The sequence below is a fragment of the Pongo pygmaeus genome, chromosome 9 (genome assembly GCF_028885625.2).
Source record: "Pongo pygmaeus isolate AG05252 chromosome 9, NHGRI_mPonPyg2-v2.0_pri, whole genome shotgun sequence".
Classification (NCBI taxonomy): Eukaryota; Metazoa; Chordata; class Mammalia; order Primates; family Hominidae; genus Pongo; species Pongo pygmaeus.
The window spans coordinates 115318389-115339294 of record NC_072382.2 but is presented as its reverse complement, the minus strand read 5'-3'; positions in this window follow the sequence as shown (position 1 = coordinate 115339294).

Below are 20906 nucleotides of genomic sequence, written 5' to 3'. Positions count from 1 at the left end.
ATTGACTTCTCTCTAGCTTATATTATCTAGATGTGTTTGCACATCTTTTTATTCTACTTCACTTTCATATTTGTAGGATTTTTATGAAGTAGACAAATAGGAGTATTTGGTCAACACACTACGTTTAAATAGAAGTCCTCCAGTGGGAAATATTTAGGCGACTAAACAAACTGATTCTCAAGTTCATCTGGAAGAAAAAATATGAAAGAATAGACAAGAAAATTTTGAAAAAGAGAAAGAGATTAACTTATTAAAACACACAATAGAGATATAGGAAATAAAACAGTATAGCATTGACATGAGGAAAATAGATTATTAGACTAGAATGTAGATCTGAGAAGGAGATGCACATAGATATTTAGTTCATGGACATGAGTAAGCATTTCAAGTCTGTAGGAACAACTTTTCAATATCCATTGCTGGGACAACTAGCTGTCTGTTTGAAAATAAAATTAATGTGGACCACCGTTATGGGTTGAATTAAAAAAAATCTACCTGTACATATTTAAAAAGATATGAACCTGATACCTGTGAATGTGACTGTGATGGTTAATCTTATGTGTCAACTTGGTTAGGCTTTGTTACCCAGTTAGTTATTCAAACACTAGTGTAGGTGTTGCTGTGAAGGTATTTTGTGGGCGTGATTAACATTGCAGTCAGTTGACTTTTAGTGTAACAGTTTACTGTCCATATGTGGGTGGGTCTCATCCAATCAGTTGAAGGTTTTAAGAGCAAACACTGAGATTTTTCTGGAAAAGAAGAATTCTGCCTCAAGAGTGTAACAGAGAAATCCTCCCTGAGTTTTCAGCCTGCCAATATGTCTACAGATTTTGGACTTAGGACTGCAGCATCAGCTCTTACCTGAATTTCCAGTCTGCTAGATTTTGGACTTACCAGATCCCACAATAGCTTGAGCCAATTCCTTTCTCTTTCTCTCTCTCTATAATATTTCTCTCTCTCTGTGTATAATATGATGAATGAAAATATCATATTATACACACACATACACACATGTATATATAAATATATAATTTCCCTCTTTTTATATATAGTATTATATACCAATATACTATTGTTCTATTTCTCTGGAGAACTCTGAGTGATACAGTGATTTGAGCCCAGATCTAGTATGCTTGGTGTTGTTTTAAGAAGAAGAAAACCACCATGCGATGACAGAGACACAGCAAAAATGACATGTGATGACAGGCAGAGATTGGAGACACAGCTGCAAGCCAAGGAAACCAAGGATTGGTGGGCATCACCAGAAACCTAGGAAGATACAAGGAAGAATTCTGCCCAGGGTCCCAGAGGGAGCACAGCTCTGCTGACACCTTCATTTTAGACTTCCAGCTTCCAGAACTGTGAGAGAATAAATCTGTGTTGTTTAATTCATCCAGTTTGTGGCACATTGTTATAGCATCCTTAGGAAACAAATATAACCCTTTATCTAATGCCACCCATAAAAATGCATTCCAGAAGGATTAAACATATTGAGTAACAATAATATACAAAATATTGATCACTAAATGCCAGGCAAAGTGCCGAGTGCTTTACACATTATCATTGTCTCTGTTTTGCAGATGAACAAACAGTCATGGAGCCAGCAAAAGGCAGTGGCAAGATTTGAACCCATGACTCCTGAATTCAGACTCTGTAACAGAAAAAAAAAAGTTGGCAAAGAAAGGATTCTGCTATGAAAGATACAAAACCACAAGCCAAAACCAAAACAAAACAAAAAAACAAAAACAAGAAAAAATCAATAGCTTACCTATGGGAACATTCAAACTATTGAATATGACAAAAACATCAAAAATAAAGTTAAGAGACTGGGAGAAAATATTTTCAATATGCAGTCATCCCTTGGTATCCTTGAGGTACTTGTTCCAGGACCTCCCAAGGACACCAAAATCCATGGATGCTAAAGTCCCTGATATAAAATGGGGCAGTATTTGCATATAACCTATGTACATCCTCCAGTATACTTTAAATCATCTCTAGATTACTTCTAATACCTAATACAATGTAAATGGTATGTAAATAGCTGTTAGACTGCATTGTTTAGGGAATAATGACAAGGGAGAAAAAGGCTGTGCACATTCAGTACAAATGCATTATCTTCTGAAATGTTTTTGATCTGAAGTCGGTTGAATTCATGGATGTGGAACCCATGAATATGGAAGGCTGACTGTATCTGACAGACAAAGGAAATAGCTACTATAAATCAAACAAGATAAATCAAATAACCTAAGACAATGACGAAGGGCATACTTAGATAATAAAGAGAATACAAGTACCGTGGACAAAAAAACATATGAAGTGATGTTGAGCCTCACTAATAATTAGGGAAATCCAAATCCAAATGACATGTCACTTTTGCTTTTTAATTTGGCAAAGAGTAACAGGGTTGATAGTGCTCAGTTTTAGAAGGGGTGCTCTCCTACACTTTAGTAGGATTATAACTTGGTAAAGGCTTTTTTGGTACTTAATTTCACAACGTGAATAAAAGTAAAAAATGCACATTCCCTTCAATCCAGCAATTCCCCCACCCCCACATACACACTAGATTTCTATATCAGTCAGGGCTTATGGTTGCAAAACCAGAAGTGGGTTCTGGCTAACTTAAGCAGAAAATAAATGTACTGGAAAAATATCTGGTAGTTGACAGGGTGGATGAAAAGGCTTGGTACCTTGGTTCCACAATCTTGCAGGAGCCAGTGGAAACCGGGGTGCCGAAGACCCAACAAAGCTCATACCTCAGGAGCGGTCAGATTTTTTGTGACCACTGACTCTGTCACTGCTGGGACTGTGGCCACCACCACTCCCTGTCTACTCTGTCATCACTACTGCTGCCACCAGTGATTTCTGTCTTTGAACCTTTGTCTCACTCCCTGCAAATTCACAACGCAAGTGAGTTCTGATTGGCCAAACCCAGGCGGCACGTTCTGACCGTAGGACCAAGGGCAGACTGAGGGGACAGAGGCTTCTTTTGGCTTTTAAAGTGGATGTGAGGGGACTGCCATCCAGGTAGAATTCTGACTTACACCCCAAATGGGAAGGGTATTTGTATAAAGAGTAGCCAAAGCCAGTACACACCTATAAATGGATCCACTATTGTGGCTACCCAAGATTTATATACATTCTCATATTTTCACTAACCCTCTCCCTGTCAAAAAATATCCGGTTACTATTACGAAACTATCCCATGTACAAAGTGAAGGACTCGCCTTCTCTCTAAAGGGAGACAGCCCAGGGTCTTATCAATGACCACACCCAGACCTTGAGTCCTGTGCATCCCATCTCTAACTCTAGCAATTCCATTTCTATACTCTGTAAACTGTAGTGATGTGCTGAAGCTGGCTCATACCAGAAATTCTGTGCACTGGCTATTAAACACAGCAATTGTTAACAATCAAATTATATATGCTTACAATGAAATAAATTATATTAAAAGCAAAAGTAGTAAATACTAAAAGCTCATCACTTCCTAATCATTTTACCACATTTTACCATTCTCTATGCTCTTGAGGTTATTAATATATATTGGATCTATATGGTGGAAATTCTGTATTATGATTTCTACTGAATACTTCATCTCAACTCTGTGTTTAGTGATGTCGTGTGAATGGCAGGAGATTGGCCACAGTGGGAGTATTTCTGGAAAAATGGGCAAAAACACTGCAAATGAAGGCTTGTTTGTTTCTTTGTCGGGATGATTGTCTAGACTTAAGAAAATGATGGAGAAAATGTTAGTAATGGCGATTAAACTTAAAAATGCATTATGTCAGCCGGGAGCAGTGGCTCATGCCTGTAATCCCAGCACTTTGGCAGGCTGAGGCGGGAGGATCACCTGAGGTCAGGAGTTTGAGACCAGCCTGGCCAACATAGTGAAATCCCATCTCTACTAAAAATACAAAAAATTAGCTGGATATGGTGGCAGGTGGCTGTAATCCCAGCTACTTGGGAGGCTGAGGCAGGAGAATCACTTGAACTCGGCAGGCAGAGATTGCGCCACTGCACTCCCGCCCTGGTGACAGTGCGAGACTCCATCTCAAAAAAAAAAAAAAAAAAAAAAAAAAAGCATTATGTCTATAGCTGTTACATTGCGGATAGCACAAAAATTACGAAAATAGAGTCTTGTATTTGAAAACTATTACCTAATTCAGCAATAGAATTTTTCATGCTGTTGACAAACAAGTGAAGTCTAAAATCTATCTTCATTGCTTTACTTTCATCTTATTCATGAGAACTACGCTAACTCAACTGCAATCAGAGATTGGCTATGGATACAAAAGTTCGGCAAAAATCAATAAAAGCAGTCCGTGAGAATCAATTGGCTACACTAAAGTCATAATAAAAAGGATTGTATATTATTATTTGTAAATTGTGTGCAACACATTCTTTTTATCAATAAAATTGATAATAAACTTACATATGCTGACATTTTATTTTCTGGAAAGCTGGTTTGTAAAAATTTGCCAGTGCGCCGATGCCTATGAATTATAAAGTTCACCACTACTGCCACCACATCAATATAAATGAATATTCTCAATATAAATGAAAAACTTAAATCCCCAGATATAACATAGACAATGATCTTTTTGCAAAGTTAAAAGTAATTCACGCCTGTAATCCCAGCACTTTGGGAGGCTGAGGTGGGCGAATCATGAGGTCAGGAGATCAAGACCATCCTGGCTAATACGGTGAAACCCTGTCTCTACTAAAAATACAAAAAAATTAGCCGGGTGTGGTGGCACGTGCCTGTAGTCCCAGTTACTCGGGAGGCTGAGGCAGAAGAATTGCTTGAACCTGGGAGGTGGAGGTTGCAGTGAGACAAGATCGTGCCACTGCACCCCAACTTGGGCGACAGAGCGAGACACTGTTTCAAAAAAATTTTTTATTTTTGAAAGAAGACATATATTAACGTCAATTTGCATTTTTGCTTGTTTTTTAATTGGGGTTTTAAAAATTGCTGAGATGTAAGCGTTTTTTATGTACTCGGATACTACACCTTTATCAGATTTGCAAATGTTTTCTCCCATTCTGGGTGCCTTTCCACTTTCTTGACTCCTTGACATTTTGCCTCACCCTCTTTGCAACTGGAGTAAGGCGTCTCCCCGGAAGCAGATGAACTCTTTAGTATAAGTGTCGGGGCTCAGGGGGAAGACAAGAGTCTCAGAAGAGAGGAAACAGTTAACCACCTGGTCTGAGGGAAGCAGCAGTACTCAGGTGGATGATAATTAATTAAACAAAAGTTCTGAATTCAATCAGGAGCCAATTTTGGCATCAGCAGACATTCAATTAGCTGTGATTACAGCCAGAGACTGGAAATGCTGTGCCCTGAGGCTCCCAGGCCCCAGCACGCTCAGGCTTAAGGGCCGTGTCTGGAGTGGCTGGTGGGGCGGCAGCCTTTCCAGACAGCTCGTGCCCGGGGGTGCTGCAGCAGGGACAGCAGCAGTGCTGCAGGCTGTGTTTCAGCCCTGAAAAGCAGACCACTTTGCCCTGCCCAAGCCTAGAGAAGTCTCTGTAAGATCTGTGGCCAAGGCTTTCCTGTGGTTTGGCTAAGGAGCTCTTCTGCTAAATGGGATCCATCTATCTCCCTTGGGCAGATAGTGTGTTTTTGGTGCCTGCTAGGTTCTCCTGGGCAGGCTCAGAGTTTCAGAGAGGACTCTTCCTAAAGGCTCCTCTTGAAAACACTCAGAACAGAACAGAGCTGGAGGAAGGTGCATGCTGGAGACAGTCCTGAGTGGTTTGTGGGAGGTCCCTTTATTCTGGCATTGCTTCTGTGTTTTAGATGTGCACTATGTACCATGGCATGGCATGAAGTAGAGGATGGTCACTGCTATATTCTCCATTTTATATACAAATAAACTGAGATTCAGGTTAAAGTCACATAAGTGCTAAGTGGGGGACTTAGGGCTGTTTGACTAGATCCTGAGCTCTTTCCATAGAAAGCTTAGTTTTAGAATAAGGTTAGTGAGCTAATGAGGCTCATGTTGGAATCATACCTGAAGCACAAAGTCTACTCACCAAAGATTAGTTCTCGTTCTTTTTCCTTCATCTACCTGATACTCCAATCCATACCCAAGCTTCTGCAAGGGAAGTCTGGTATTTCTCAGCCTGCGTAGAATACCTTCTTTTTGTCTTTCACCTCCTACCCATTGGCCCACCTCACCCTGGCCCTTCTTCTCCCTGTATTAAAATGAAGTTTTTAAGAGTGGTTCAAAAGTTGCCTCCTCCAGGTGGCCTTCCCAGACTGAGCCCACCAAACTCTCCAGTTCCCCTTGCTGCCTGTCAGTCTTGCTATACCTATTGCAAAGCTGTAAGATGAGCTTATTGCCTCTGTCATATGCACTCCACTGCACACCAAAATGTAAATATTCATAGCGGCATTATTCATAATAACTAAAAAGTGGAAACATTTCAAATGTCCATCAGCTGATGAATGGATAAACAAAATGTGGCATATCTGTACAATAAAATATACTAAAGCCATTAAAAGGAATGAAGGACTGATATACGTGGGGGGGTCTTGTATTCCTACCACATTGACTGCCCTGAAAGCAGAGCTTGAGGCTTCTTTTCTATTATTATTATTATTATACTTTAAGTTTTAGGGTACATGTGCACAATGTGCAGGTTAGTTACATATGTACACATGTGCCATGCTGGTGTGCTGCACCCATTAACTCGCCATTTAGCATTAGGTATATCTCCTAATGCTATCCCTCCCCACTCCCCCCACCCCACAACAGGCCCCAGAGTGTGATGTTCCCCTTCCTGTGTCCATGTGTTCTCATTGTTCAATTCCCATCTATGAGTGAGAACATGCGGTGTTTGGTTTTTTGTCCTTGCGATAGTTTACTTCTTAATCTGTGTCTCTCTTCTATTCCCAGCTGTACCTACCCATGGAGGCTGGGGACAAGAGCCGATCATCATGGAGCTTTCTACTGACTTGGCCACCTGCAAGACCCGCTGCAATATGGTGGGTACAGCAATACAGGGATTCCTTCTAAAACAGAACTTTGATTCTGGAAGGTGTTTAGCAATTGTCTCTACAAAATAACTCAAGAAAGGGGAGCCCTGGATCAGCTCGAAAGGCTCAGAACCCATCTCCTCATGTGGGAAAGCCTCTTCATCATTTTCTCCTCACAGATAGCAGTCTAGCCACAGGTGGAGGAAAAGTGACAAGAGTAGAAAGTTATGAGCCAGGTTGGAAACGGAGCCAGAGACGCGGGGGATGTCTCCTGGAGCTCTAGCTGGCGTGTGTCGGGGGAGGAGAGTCATCGGGTAGAATATAACTTTGCATACTTGTTCTTTACTTTGCTCCCTCCCTGTTCTCCTTTTTGTCTCTTGGTCATGATCCAGTTCAGATGTGACCACACCCACAGCATGTGTGTGGAGGACTCATTGGACAGGAAGATTGACTACCTGAGCTCTGCTTCTTAGCTAACTCTTCTCACCCGAGTGTCCCTGGGCAAGGTTCCCAGCTGCTTAGGGCTTCAGTGCCCTCATCTGCAAAGTGTTAAAATGCAAGATCCTTCAGGGCATGTCATACATCCCTTCTGAGCCCCACAACATTTAGTGTAGTGCCTGGACATAGCAGGTGGTCAGCATGTTCTCATTTCCTGCCATCAAGCCTAAAACCTACATCACCTACCTGAATATCTAACGAGGCCATGAAGGTTAAAGATCTTAAACCCTAAAGTCTTATAAAACAGGAAGTTTTACGGTTGTCATGAACAGAGTTGTCAAGGAGAGATGATCCCTGCCCTGGGCAAACCATAGTCAAATATTGGCCTGCTTTTTACTTTCTTACACAGGTTGATGGCAGCTTTATTTGAGGCTGCCAAATATTGCAAACAACCCAAATGGCCATTGCCAAGTGAATGGATAAGCAAATTGTGACATATCCATGTAATGGAATGATGCTCAGTAATAACAAGGAAAAAATTATTGATGCAGAGTAGGTGCTGTATAATTCCATTCATAAAAAATTCTACAAAATACAAATTAATCTATAGTGACAGAAAGCACATCAGTGGTGTTTTGAGGATGGGAGTGGAGGCAGGGATGGATTACAAAGGGGCACAGGATATTTTAGGTATGATGAGGATGTTTGTTGTCTTGAGTGTGGTGATAACTTTACTGGTGCACACATATGTTGAAACTCATCACATTTTACATTTTAGTTACACTGAGGCTGGGTGTGGTGGCTCACACCTGTAATCCCAACACTTTGGGAGGCTGAGGTGGGTGGATCACTTGAGATCAGGAGTTCGAGGCCAGCCTGGCCAACATGGTAAAACCCCGACTCTACTAATACTACAAAAATTAGCTTGGCGTGGTGGCATATGCCTGTAGTCCTAGCTACTTGGGGGGCTGAGGTGAGAGGATCACTTGAACCTGGGAGGCGGAGATTGCAGTGAGCTGAGATCGTGCCACTGTACTCCAGCCTGAGCATCAGAGTCAGACTCTGTCTCAATGGAAAAAAAAAAAAAGAAATTAAAAAAGGTACACCGTATTGTACTTCAATAAAGCTGTTAAAAAGGAGCAGGCTGAAATGGTTTTCCATTTTGGGATCTCTTTTCCCCTTCTTTTCTCCCCTTCTAGAGAAAGTTTCTGAGAGGTAGGCATGTGATTGTCCTTCTTTGGCATGAAGTGGGTGGGGAAAATCTGTCTTTGTTGAATTTCACTCTGCTTCTTCCTGAAGTTTGTCCCAGCCTGACTGCAAGGAAACAAGCTTCTTTATAATTTACTGTTCTGTCTGTGCCTTCTCTTTTCCAAAGATTTTGCTTGATGGCCCTGGTAGGTTTCTGGATGGAGAACAGTATTGTATCGTGGTTGCATCCTAAGCTAGTCTTGGATCCAGCCTTTAGAACCACCTATTATCCATCACTCCATCTTCCACTTCTCCTGTACACCAGCCTGCCTCTACTCCACCACCTGCATCCCATCTGAGGTGGCCATCACAGAGAACATGGCATCATAATGATTATTTTCTCTAAAAATCAGAGACTAATCACGATGAACCTCTACCCTCTTTACAGAGTTCTGAACTCTTTGGAGGGTGGGAACTGGGGAGGAGTAAATGACTATGACATTTCAAGGCTGTAGAGACCCCTCTGTCCACCCAGAGTCAGTTCTTGGGCCGTAACAACTAAGTTCAACTTCATTTTGGGCCTTCTGAGTTTCTTCAGCCTCCAAGACCCCAAGTCTTCTCAGTCTGCTTCTTGATTTTTCTATCATCTTTCTGAGTTTTCCAACCACACTTTCCTGTAAAGAGTAATAACACAACAGTTTCAATAGTCCTCAGCACTACAGAGACCTTGGGCACACTCTGAAAGCACTTGCAGAGATATGATCATGCTTACCCTCACACCAAGCTAAGAAGGCACGAAGGGGGACCTCATTTAGGAGATGACGACAAAGAGGTGAGTCACTTGGGCAACATCATGTAAAAGAAACCAGCTGAATGTTTTGATCATTGGTGTCCCTGGTTGGGGCTTTGTCCTCTAGTCTACCTGCTTTTGCTGCTGTGCATGTGGGCCTGAGAGAGGGCAGGGAGCTGGCAGCATGGGCCTATGCTCCCAGACCCAAGTTGGTCTGAGCCAAGGTAAGATAGGCTGGAGGCGCCACTGTCCAGTTCAGCCTAGTACAACATTTGGTGCCTCAGGATAAACAACCTCTCCACTGCAAATACCATTTCATCTCCTAGGAGCTGACCCTGCACTCACCTTAAACAGGGAGGCTGGCCTTCTGTATTTATTCCTGTAGACCTCCCTTCCCCTTCACCCCCATGCAGCGCCCTCAGGAGCACTGGAGCTTTCTGGATAAAGGGGAGGAAAGAATAAATAAAGAACTTGTAGTAGCAGCTTCATCTGATCTGTGCATGTGAGCATCCCAGCTGGTCTCTCCATCACGCCAGACCTTCAACAAGTCCTTCTCCACAGAAGAGCACCGTGTTAGTTTGCTAGGGCTACTCTAACAAAATGCCACAGACTGGGTGGTTTAAACAGCAGAAATTTATTTGCTCATAGTTCTGGAGGCTAGAAGTCCAAGATCATAATGTTGTCAGGTTTGGTTTCTTCTGAGGCCTCTGTCCTTGGCTTGCAGATGGTCACTTTCTTGGTGTATGCCCAACTGGTCATCTCTCTATGGGTGCATGTGTCTAGTGTCTTTCTCTGCCTGTAATATATACCCCTAATCTCTTTCTCTCTCTCTCTTTTTTTTTTTTTTTTGAGATGGAACCTCTCTCTGTTGCCCAGGCTGGAGTGCAGTGGCGCCGTCTTGGCTTCAGTGGACCCAGAGAGAAGGCCAGACTGGCTGGGATGGCTGATAAGGGAGGTGAGTGGTGTCAGAGCAGGCTCCGTGCATTTTGCTTAGAGAATTCACCCCATGAGAGTACCTTCTTCAGAAAATAACCATTGGGGGTGATCTTTAGAGACTTGAAACCTCCTGGGAAGAACCATGGTCTGACCCAATATGCCATCCCTTCGAGGCCTAGGTTGTGGTAGATTGGAATGCAATATGGAAGGGCATAGGTAAGTAAATAAACTTTGGAACAAGACTGGCCTGGGTTTGAATCTCAGCTCTGCTGTTTACTAGCTATGCATTTTAGGGCAAATTATATAATTTTAAGGCAAATGATACAATTTGCCTTAAAATACATAGTTTTACTGGTCAGATTCCTCATCAGTAAAACTGCCATAATAATACATTTCTCCCAGAGTTGATGCGAGAAATACATTAGATAATGTATATAACACACTCAGCATAGTTCCTGGTAAGTTATATATCCTCATTACATAGTTATTTCATATTATTATTATTATTATTGGTTCACAGCAGATATGGTGTGTATTAGGGTTCTCTTAGAGGGACAGAACTAACAGGATATATATATGTATGATATATATGGGATATATATATATATATATATATATATATATATATATATATATGGGATATATGTATCCCGTATCCCAGGCTGTCTGCAGGCTGAGGAGCAAGGAGAGCCAGTTCGAATCCCAAAACTGAAGAACTTGCAGTCTGATGTTCAAAAGCAGGAAGTATCCAGCATGGGAGAAAGATGTAGGAGAGGCTAGGCCCATCTGTCTTTTTTCACCTTTTTTTGCCTGCTTTATATTTGCTGGAAGCTGATTAGATTGTGCCCACTAGATTAAGGGTGGATCTGCCTTGCCCAGCTCACTGACTCTAATGTTAATCTCTTTTGGCAGCACCCACGAAGTCACACCCAGGATTAATACTTTGTATCTCTGAATCCAATCAAGTTGACAGTATTAACCATCACAAGTCCACCCCTTGTCAACTTGAACCCCTACACATCTCCTGAGATCATATATAATCTTCAAATAAAGAAAATAATAAGGTCATAATTACACTAACATAATACAACTATCCTTCATACAACAAGAAATGCACCAATCCCCAACCCAAATATTATTACATAAAGTTAACAATACTTAAATGCTGACGTGAAGTCAATAAATCTTATATCACATGATAGAGGAAAAGGAAATAAAATGAAGATATTTTCTAGTACCAGTGTATACAATCTTTTGTTTTTAACAAAAGGAGGAAATACTCATGACAGTTACAGTCCTCATGTCTGCAACTGATCACATGGTCATAGCTGGTATTGATGCCTACCTTCTTCTACTACCCATTCTAGATACCTTTGCTTTCAGCAAGCACTTCAGCAGGTCGTGGTTTTTTTTTTTTTCCCCCCCTGGTGGAGTGACCCAAACCTTCATTCCTGAAAGGTATGGGTCATTTGTAGTCCTGCCTGGATTGGGCTGTTGTAGTTTCCCATTGACCTTAATCACAGGGCATGGTAATACTAAGAGACGCCCTAATGGATCTCCTGTATTCCATACGTACTCTTTCTTACCTCCGTTGTAGAGTAGTAGACTGATTTCATCTTGATAGTCTGGGTCAATCACCCCAGCCAACACTGTAACTCCCTTCTTAGCATGTTGACTTAAAGATAGGAGAAGCCCAAAGTGTCCAGGTGGCAACCTTAACTTGCAGTTTAATGGAATCATTGTTGTGTCTCCTGGTGGCAGCGTTCCTCCCTCTGGAACTAAGACCTCTAGCCCAGCAGAACGTAATGTTGTGGGAACAGGGAAGCAAAAATTTCACTAGTGGATCACTAGGGGTGATGGTCAGTGTGCCACTTTCACTTCCACCCCTTGATTCCTGGAGCAGTGAATGCTGGCTATCGGAGATAGAGTACCATATATGGACTCTGATTCAAAGCATACACAGCCTTCTAGAGAAGTTTGCCCCAGCTCTGCAAAGTATTGTCACCTAGTTGGTGTTGTAATTGTGACTTCAAAAGGCCATTTCACCGTTCCATCAATCCAGCTGCTTCAGGATGATGGGGAACATGATAAGACCAGTAAATTCCATGAGCGTGAGCCCACTGCCACACATCTTTAAGCATAAAGTGAGTGCCTTGGTCAGAGGGAATGCTGTGTGGAATACCGTGATGGTGGATAAGGCGTTCTGTGAGTCCATGATGGTAGTCCTGGCAGAAGCACCGCGTGCAGGATAGGCAAACCCATATCCGGAGTAAGTGTCTATTCCAGTGAGGACAACCTCTGCCCTTTCCATGATGGAAGTGGTCTAATATAATCAACCTGCCACCAGGTAGCATGCTGATCACCCTGAGGAATGGTGCCATATTGAGGGCTCAGTGTTGGTCTCTGCTGCTGGCAAATTGGGCACTCAGCAGTGGCTGTAGCTAGGTCAGCCTTGGTGAGTGGAAGTCTATGTTGCCAAGCCCATGCGTAACCTCCATCCCTGCCATCATGGGCCCATTGGGCGATGACAGGATAGCTGGGGAAAGAGGCTGAATGGTGTCCACAGAATGGCTCATCCTATCCAACTTGATTATTAAACTTCTGCTCCGCTGAGGTCACCCACTGGTGAGCACTCACATGGGATACAAATATCTTCGCAATTTTTTTTTTCCACTCAGAGACATCCATCCACATACCTCTTCCCCAAATGTCTTTGTCACCAATTTTCCAATCATTCTTCTTCCAAGTCCCTGACCATCCAGCCAAACCATTGGCTATAGTCCATGAATCAGTACATAATTGCACATCTGGCCATTTCTCCTTCCATGCAAAGTCACAGCCAGATGCGCTGTTTGAAGTTCTGCCCACTAGGAAGATTTCCCTTCACTGCTGTCCTTCAGGGATGTCCTAGAAAGCAGCTGTAGTGGTGCAGCAGTCCACTTTTGGGTGGTGCCTGCACATCGTGCAGAGCCATCTGTGAACCAGACCCTAGTCTTCTCATCCTCTCTCACCTGATCATAGGGGACTCCCCGTGAGGCCATCAGTGCAGGCTGGGGGAGAGAAGGAAGGGTGGCGGGAGTGCAGACCATGGACATTTGAGCCGCTTCCTCATATAACTTACTTGTGCCTTCAGGGCCTGCTTGAGCCCCATCACATATATACCACTTCCATTTGATGATGGAATGCTGCTGTGCACAACCCACTTTATGGCTAGATGGCTCAGAAAGCACCCAGTTCATGATGGGCAGTTCAGGTCGCATGGTGACTTGATGGCCCATAGTCAAACGTTCAGTTTCCACCAAAGCCCAGTAACAGGCCAAGAGCTGCCTCTCAAAAGGAGAATAGTTATCTGCAGAAGATGGCAGGACCTTGCTCCAAAGTCCTAGAGGCCTCCACTGTGATTCACCTATGGGGGCCTGCCAAAGGCTCCAAATGGCATCCCTATCTGCCACTGACACCTCAAGCACCATTGGATCTGCTGGGTCATATGGCCCAAGTGGCAGAGCAGCTTGCACAGCAGCCTGGACCTGTTGCAGAGCCTTCTCCTGTTCTGGACCCCACTCAAAACTGGCGGCCTTTTGGGTCGCTCGATAAATGGGCTGGAGTAACACATACAAATGAGGAATGTGTTGCCTCCAAAATCCAAATAAGCCCACTAGGCATTGTGCCTCTTTCTTGGTTGTAGGTGGCGCCAAATGCAGCAACTTATCCTTCACCTTAGAAGGAACATCTTGGCAGGCCCCATACCACTGGACCCCTAGAAATTTTACTGAGGTAGAAGTTCCCTGAATTTTAGTCAGATTTATTTCCCATCCTCTGGCACACAAACAGATAGCCAAGGACTATCAGTGTTCTTCATACTATTAGAAGTAGAGTCCTTAGCATTTTGGGGCCTGATCATATTAAGCAGCCAACTTCAGAAACCCCAAAACCAATGAAAGAACTCCATTCTTAATATTCTGTTCCTCTAGAACCACTCCTGGTACCAAAATCTTTATTAGTCAGGGTTATCTTAGAGGGACAGAACTAATAGTGTGTGTGTGTGTGTGTGTGTATATATATATATATATATATATATATATATGTATATGCAGCATTCCTATGGCCAACACCCCTAGTGACCTTAGTCACTAGTATATATACATATATGTATACATACATATATACACACACACACACACACTAAGGTCACTAGGGGTGTTGGCCATAGGAATGCTGCATGTAGAGGGAATCTGGAGTGTGGCAAGACATGAACAAGATCCCAAGTGGACTATGTGGAAACAAGTGCATGGGATGGCTGAGTAGGTTGAAGTAAGGGTAGATCAGGAGGGAAGAGGACTTGAAGCCAGGGTTTCAGGAACAGGGACTGGCTAGCCTGAAGTGAAAGTGCATTACCCAAATATTAGTGTGAGTATATATATACACACACACTAATAGCATATATTAGTATTCATGGTTATATATATAGACATATATATATAATTATTAATTATTAATTTACATGATCACAAGGTTCCACAATAGGCTGTCTGCAAGCTGAAAGCCAGTCTGAGTCCCAAAACTGAAGAACCCAGAGTCTGATGTTCGAGGGAAGGAAGCATCCAGCATAGGAGAAAGATGTAGGCTGAGGCTGGGCCCATCTTTCTTTTTTCACGTTTTTCTGCCTGCTTTATATTTGCTGGAAGCTGATTAGATTGTGCCCACCAGATTAAGGGTGAATTTGCCTTCCCCAGCGCACTGACTCAAATGTTAATCTCTTTTGGCAACACCCACAAAGAGACACCCAGGATTAATACATTGTGTCCCTCAATCCAATCAAGTTGACACTCAGTATTAACCATCACATGGTGGAAAGAGGAGACAGTCCAATTTAGCTGGGGCCATTGTATAACATTTGCTGTCTGGTTTGGCCTGTCCCTGAGACATTTCAGGCTTCCATGAAGCTGCAATCTAAAGTCTGTCAAGTAGCAACATGGTTATTTGGCTAATGAATGGTCTAAGAAAGAGCTGAGAAGTTGAGATAGGCAGTCCAGAATAGGAGGCTTTCCTAACTAATGCAAATAAATACAGAGTGATTGAAGTATAATTAAAATTTTTACCACAATATTTATGGAGATCTTTTATTCCTTGGTAGAGTTACACTTAAGCACAAATGACTTCAAAGGAACCACTGGGGGAATATTAAATGTTCTAACTAATTAAATAATGCAACTAATTCTAATCATGCAGTTAACATCCACTAAGCTACAGAAGCTATAGCTGGGGGGGGGGGGGGAAGAGAGAGAGAGACAGAAAAAAAACAAAACAAAACCAAAAAACAACAAAAACCAACCAAAACAATGTGGTAGGCACTGCTGCCATTTCTGATTTCCTTAATGGAGTCAGCTATTTATAAAAAGTAATTGAATGTTACTACTAATAAATGGCCTTCTTGCATAAGGGAAAACTAGTTCTGAAAAATGTTAGAAACTGTGGCCATCAGTACATCTTTGGGGTCTTATTTGTGTCTCTGAAAAGAGGAGTTTCATTGCTAAATCACTACATAGAGAATAAAAAAATTGGTCTGTTTCTGTGTTGAGTAGCTTAGTATCCCCATGTCCATCTCTGACCTGAGTTTGGAGAGTGGCAGTGACTGTCTTGCTGGGGAACAGCAAACCACTGAGCAACACAGGCCTGCTGCCCTGGAGCTGGTGAGAAACCTAGACAGAGCACCCAAAGACATTGGTGATAGCAGAAGGAGGCAGGGCTTCCTAATTTCAGCATGGAATTCAGTTATGGATTAAAAGGGGAGAGGGTGGGTGGGAGGAAGGTTGTTAACAGGCAAACACCAAGCCCCAAAGCAAAAGGACAACACTGCGCTAAAATTGCTACTGAAACTCTTCCTTGGAACATATAAACTGGGGGAATGTGGGATAAGCAGGGGCCTATCAAGGTCTGTGGCTCATGAGTGCCACGAAGCCTCAGACCCCTCCTAGTTCTCCTGGCTCCTAGTTGTGTCTCTGCCTCAGGCTGTTGTCCTTTTACCCTTCTTGAGCTGACCTTGCACATCCTTTAAGCCTTGGGAAAAAGGGAGGAAACAGGACAAGGAAGCAAGCTGTCCCTGCCTCTCATACAGATGTTCCCTTCTATACGAAGGCTATGTCCTGGGTGAGGCTGAGGTTCCCCAGCCTCCAGAAACCCATGGAGCAGGAAGTCCCTTACTCCCAGGAGGGTCATGGTCTCAGGTTAACCACCTGTCAACCTAGATGACCTACAGCTTGAGAGGGACAGCAGTCAGAGGAAGGGTGCTACCATCAAGATGCCCAGCAATCTGAGATTTTTGGGAGGCCAATTCCTGCAGTTATATATTGGAAAGTGACATATCTTAGAGGTAAGAACACAGATTTTAATTCAAACTCTTCCTGGGTTTGAATCCTGCGGGTCGAATTCCTTAAACTCTCTGAGATACAGTTTCTTCGTTCATAAGGTGGAGATAACATCCCCTTCCAGGACTGTGGGAGGAGGTAATGGGATAATCTATACGCGATGCCTGGCTCAGGTTAAGTGCTCCACATAGAGTGTCTATCGCTACTGTTATTCATCTCATCTACCTGGCATCTTGTATCACATCTGGCACACAATAAACTGTCCAGATATGTTTGTTCACCCACTACTGGGGTCCAGGGCTGATCATGGGAGAAGGGTGTTGGGGACATGGGCATCAGGATAATGGGGAAGAAGCCAGGCTCCTTGCACAGCTGAGAGGTCCATCCGTGCCTGAAGCTACCAGCTGGATGGGGCTGGCTGTCTTAATGGATCCGTATGTAATCTCTACTGAGAAAAGAGAACAGTATGGCAGGAAGAGAGTATACAACATCCTTCTCTGTTTGTAATTGAGAAACAAAGGCTTAGAGAGTGGCCCTTGGTGGTTCAAGATCTTGTTGTGAGGAAATGGTGATTTCAGGTCAAGGTTTCTACTCAGCACATTGCCCATGGTGTGGCTTTAAGATGTATAACGCCTTGAACCTGACTGAGGTCTGGCCTCTCCAGTTGTTCATTTGATCCCTTCTGGACAGGGCCACCTGATTGTGAGGCCGACTACTTTAATTCGAGGCCTCTTGAGGATCTCCAGTGACTCTTCCCAGAGTAGTTTAGAGCCACATGCTCTCTGTGTCATGCAGTTCTCCCTCAGCTCAGACAGAACGTTCGGTGCTGCAGACCCTTGCAGAGTGTGTTCGAGGCAGCCCCGGGCCCTGTGTGCAGCCTCTGGGATGTGCTCCTGAACCTTCCTCAGCCTTCCTTCCCGGGCTGTCCTGGCGTGTTCTGTGGAGTGTGAGAAGTCTGCTAAGGCTGTGATGTGAGTTCTTTAAAGTTCACTTTTGAAACGAGGACATGAAGTTACCTGGAACTTCAGGCTCCCAGCTTGCTGAGCTCTGCAGCTCTCTGTGGGACTGGCTGCTGCCGTCAGAAAGAATAGAGCCGTCACTCTGCAGGAGGGTTTCTATGATAATAGGGCTTTTGCCTCCCAGTAATTGGAAAGGTGCTAATCTAGTGACTCATGAGATACATAGAAGGAAAAATCCCACCCTGAAAATGAAACTGCATTGTGTTTTCTGAGTGCTTCATCTCCTTATTTCCGTGGGAAGGGCAAACTGAGGTTTAGGTGTATGGAGCAGGGTCCTGATGTCCTGGCAGCACTGCTGGAATGACCATTTTCCTCTGCCTTTCCTCCAAGTAGTCCAGTGATGCAGAAAGCAGGGAGAGGTGAACACCAGCCAGATGTCTGGGGCAACAAACCCAGCCTGAAGCCGTGGGGAACTGGAGCTGGCCTGCGAAAGATTTGCAGAGACAGTCATTACCAAATTAGTGATAGCCCCTCCTAAGACAGATCGGTGAGCCTGCAAGTGTGAGTGCACAGGTGTGTGTGTGTGTGCCTAATGCATTTGAGTTTGGGTATATGTGTGCATGTGGGTGGATTAGCTGTGTGGGCATGTAGTGAACGTGTGAGAGCCTGTATATATGTGTGTGTATGTGCACACAATCCTGCAGATGTGCCCTGACCTGAATGTTGCTTCTCTTTTTTCTTTTGGCTTGGGTTGCAAATATTTTCGCTTTTTCCATCCAGGTTGTACCCTTTGAGCTTTAGGGACCTGAGCTGAGTCCTGAAATCTGGCTGTCTATGGACAGGTACCTGGGGTAGAAGACTGAGCTTGCTACCTACCAGAGGGCAGGCAGAGTTTCAGCTGGGCCCCCTGTTGGAGAAATGCAACCCCTTTATCTGCCCCTAAAGGGGCAGAGGACTGGGGTCTGCTTCTGCCTGAGGGTACTGGGGACTGCCCAATACCTGGACTGCTCTCCAGGGGCTCAGGGATGAAGCAGCCCCTCTATAACTTCCTGCATTCTTTCTGTCACCCTTCTGTGCTCCCTTTGCTGGAGGAAGTCCCCGTCCAACTTCTAATTCCTGTTTTCTTCCCATGGGATCACACCTCCCGACCTTGGGAACCCCTGACTTTGGGGTACCCCTAGGACTTCTGGAGCCCAGAAAGGCAGAGTCCTTCTAGGCACAGCCCTCCCCTAGTCTCCATCTGTCCACCTGGCAGCTCCTAGAGTGAGTCATAGCGCCCCCCAGGCTCTCCTCTCCTCCCCCTCCCACTCCCTTCATTAGCTTCATTGAAGCTAATAGTCCTGCTGAAAATTCCATTGTCTCCTCTTAATTCCAATTTCCTTTTGTCTCAAGGGGCAAATCAGCAGAGTGAAAGTAGTGAAGTGGCAGGCAGCAGCCTCTGGGTATATTAATTAGGGGAGCATTAGCGAGGTAATAAAAATACACCTTCAGTATCAGGGTGCTGCGCCCTCCTCTCTCCCCCTTTCCTTCTCCCCCTTTTTCCCTCCTCAGCCCCAGCCGGAACAGGAAGAGCAGACTCAAGCCAGAAACAGGCGGTGGCTGAGGGATGGAGCATCCGTGGGTCCCTACAGGCTGCCCTCAGAGGTGCCTGGCTGACGGACAGATGCTCAAGGAGAAATGTGCCCTGCCACCCCACTGTGGTTCAGCTCCACTTGCTCCCTCACCTTTTCAGCATGTCAGTCACCAAGTCTCATAAATTAGCCTCCTGATTATGTGTTAACTTCTTCCCCAGCTCTCCCTCCACACGATCGTTGCCTGAGTCCACACCACCATCGGCTCCCAGCTAGGTGATTGTGGTGGCTTCTGAATGGGCTCTCTGTGCCCAGCCTTGCCCTCGTCAGATCCTGTCTCCACCCTACAAGCAGATGCAGCACTCGCTGTTTCTTCTGAGCACCCATCCCGAGTGGGCACCATGCATCTGTCCCATGCACGTCTTCTGGGTACAGTCCCTGCCCCCTTGTCATCTGCTGAGCTCCTGCTCCCTGTCTTGTTTCTTGGACCTCTGCTTCTCCAGGAAGCCTTCTCTGACCTGCAGGACCAGGCTAGATGAGCCTTCTGTGTGTTCTCACAGCAGCATGGGCTGATCCCTAACAGCACGTTGGTTATGCTGGATTACAGCTGCCTTGGCTGGTCTGGCTTTCCTGCCATGAGATGAAGGCTTTGGGAATTGAGGGGGAAGAGGGGATGATAGTGAATCATGCCGTCTAGCTGTGAGTTTTGAGTTGGGAGACAAGCACAGAGTTGGATAGGGCCACCATGCCATGCCAGTTTTATTATTAATAGAACTATGTTGGAGAGAGTGACTTTGGTCCAAAGACAAAATGAGATTCCTACTCCTTTCCTCCCGATTGAGTTTAGACTCCTAGCCACAGCAGCACAGCAGGAAAACTGCAGGCCTCAGGTGCAGGGCAAAGTCTGCCTCAGAGGCCTTACTAAATGGGAACGAAGGATGTGCCTGGACTCCAGCAGGTGATTCCAAAAAAGTGAGTCGAAATGCGGCCATCACATATCTGCTTGACCCTTTTTCCAATCTCAAAATGATTGGATAGTCACTCTTTTTTTTGAGGGAAAGTGAAGAGGAAGTAGCAGTCTCTGTTTAGTAGTTATAAGCAGGTATCAGCTCCTATTTCATGGGCTGGCAGAAGTGTGGGGAGGGGTATGGGATGCTTCTCCCTATATGAACTGTCTGTGGTTTGCCATGAGGTCTCAGCTCCCAGCCCAGAGCCCGGCACATTGCATATGATAACAGTTTGTTACATGGAGGGATGGTCTCATATATATTGGCTTCACTCAACCTTAGAGTTAGAAGGGCTCTTTATTAGGAAGTTGAGTCCCAAGGGCCAAAGTGACTTACCCAAGGTCCCAGAGGTAACCATTGTCTTTTGTCTCCCCTTCATCCATCTTACTATGGCATCACGCTTCCTAGTCCAGCTTCAGTTGAGGGCTAAAGTCACTAGGGGTGTTGGCCATGGGAATGCTGCATGTAGAGGGAATCTGGAGTGTGGCAAGACATGAACAAGATCCCAAGTGGACTATGTGGAAAGAAATGCATGGGATGGCTGTGTATGTTGAAGTAGGGGTAGATCAGGAGGGAAGAGGACTTGAAGCCAGGGTTTCAGGAACAGGGACTGGTTAGCCTGAAGAGAAAGTGCATTTCCCAAAGGCCCATTTAAGGGGGAGAAGAGTCAGGCTTATGC